The sequence below is a fragment of the Lactuca serriola genome, chromosome 4 (genome assembly GCF_051521515.1).
Source record: "Lactuca serriola cultivar US96UC23 chromosome 4, Lser_US96UC23_V15, whole genome shotgun sequence".
Lineage (NCBI taxonomy): Eukaryota > Viridiplantae > Streptophyta > Magnoliopsida > Asterales > Asteraceae > Lactuca > Lactuca serriola.
This window is the reverse complement of record NC_136411.1, coordinates 148,890,037-148,892,496: the sequence shown is the minus strand read 5'-3', so window position 1 is coordinate 148,892,496 and position 2,460 is coordinate 148,890,037.

Here is a 2,460-nt window from a genome sequence, read left to right as displayed (position 1 = left end):
CCGTAAAATCATGGTAGTAGTTTCATGGGATGCTTAAAGGTCTTAACCCACTCATGGAGTCATGCTAGAGTTGAATCAAGGGCTAAGGAAGTGATTGGGGCTCCAAATGGGCACAAAATGGAGTTTACGGTCCAGAGTTTACTCCTTGAGGAGTGTATGGCCGTAAACACATGAGTTTACCGTCGTAAACTCATGTTAGCCCATTCCTTTGGTTGTTTGGTGGTTCTAACTCATGCATGTAAGGTTCTAGTGGCTTTTAGAGGCATAGGAAGGTGTTTAGGGCACTTAAACACCTTGGAAAGGTGTTTACGGTCTAAGGAGATACACTTGGGGAGTTTACTACATTAAACACATGAGTTTACCGCAGTAAACTCATGTTAGTCCCTAAATCATGCGTTTTTGTGGTTGTAGGTTAAGCATACGAAGTTCTAGGTCCAAATCCAAGCCATACAAAGTGTTAAGGGCACTTTAACACCCTTTGGGGGTGTTTATGGTCTAAGGATGTAGGTTTACGGTCCAAGAACCTTCTTGGGTCGTAAACTCAAGTGTGACATCATTTAGTATGCTCTGGTGCATAAAATGAAGGAAAAAAGGTTCTATGCACTCTAGGAAGTTCATGGAAGCCCTTGGAATTGTTTGAGGGGTAGCTTAACACCTTAAAAGGTTTTTATGGTCCATGAACATGGGTTTACGGTCCAAGAACATCCTTAGACCGTAAACTCATGTTTACTCCCCATTTGGTCCGATTTTGGTGTTCTAAGTCCTTTCGGGTAAGCATCTAAGCCATTGCTAAGCATGAGAAGTGTTTTGGAAGGGTTTTTGAGCATAAAAACCCCTTTATGAGTGTTTACGGTCCATGAAGGTGTTCATGGGCCGTAAAATCATGTTCTTGGGGTTTCTGGATGATTAAGTCCCAAATTTGTAAGCTAGGTAAGTTAGATAACAAGCTAGGAAGGTTAACTTACCGATTTGGAGCTCGGAGAGGCAATTTTTGGCCAAAACCCGTTTGTAGAGAGAGAAAGTAGAGAGAGAGTGGGTGTCTAAGGTGGAAAAAAGGTGGGAGTGAAACCCACTCCTCCCTTATATAGGGTGGAGCTTATGGCATGGTTGGGGTTCTCCTGACACCAACTGCGAACGGGTTTTTCACCACTTCCTTAATCACGACAAATTTTAAAAATATACCGCCTTAATTTTTGTTCGCTTGACGCATATTATTTAAAATATTCCAACGGGTTTAATTCCGGTCAAAAATGTTTTCGGGATAAATTTGGGTAATTTTTGACGTGACTAATTTCGATGTTAACTTCGACGTTAACTTTAACGGAAATTTTTGGGTTGTCACAACTCCAACTAACATCACACCAATAAAATTCCTCGGAAACGAACTCGGTTTCCCTTTTCAGGTATACTCCATTAAAACTTGCTCGACATGGCCATCTGGGCCCACACTCTATCACATGATCTCAAACTAGGCAATAAATCCATTTCATTCTTTATATAGGGACACATCCAAAGTTAGGGCTTCCACTCTGTGCCTAGTACGCCCAACGTACCCTCTGGTACCCCCGGCGTACTAGGTGGCTCTGCTTAAAAATCACACACATGAGTTTGCTAAGCATACACATATGTACGCCCGACGTACTCAGCTGCCACTTTTCTCAAATAAAGGACTTATCTTGCCACAATCTTCAAACTTCCATCGCTTCCTCGATATAACCCCGATTCCCATGAACCTTAAACCCACGGAAAGTTGACGAGATGCCCTAAGCTTCTAGCAAGTCGTCGCAACCCCGAGACCTCTTCACGCCTGGTTTGCAGCCCACGAACCCTGATCACAGACGATCCGAAACAGGATGTTACACTTAAATTTTAGCAGCATCGAAGGAGAACTATATAAGGAAGGTCGGAGGATAGGTCTCCTAAATGTCTAAATCAAATGTCATTATCATGTTAAATGATTTTCAAATTTTTTTGTTTAACAACCATTTTATAATATTTATATCCATTACCCAAGTATCTATCTTTAAAAAATATGAATTATTCATACTTATGCTCATTAACTAGAAACCATCTACTAATTCTTAATCACATATGTATATATAAAAAATTTAAAGAATGAAAAAGTAATTTCTTTTAATTTGACAAAAATCATATTTTGAAATGATCAATATCCTTTTCAGAGAACAAATCATTGTTCTTTAATGGACAAAAAGATCAACGTTTTGTTCAAGAAATATCTCGCATGTTCACTGGCGAATACTATGGCTCCCCATAGCATCACGACTCTCTCTCTCTCTCTCTCTCTGACTGGTGAGTACTACGGCTCCCCGTAGCATCACAACACCCTCTGAATGGCGAATACTACGGCTCCCCGTAGCATCACGACTCTCTCTCTGACTTGTGAGTACTACAGCTCCCCGTAGCATCACATCACCCTCTGACTGGCGAATACTACGGCTC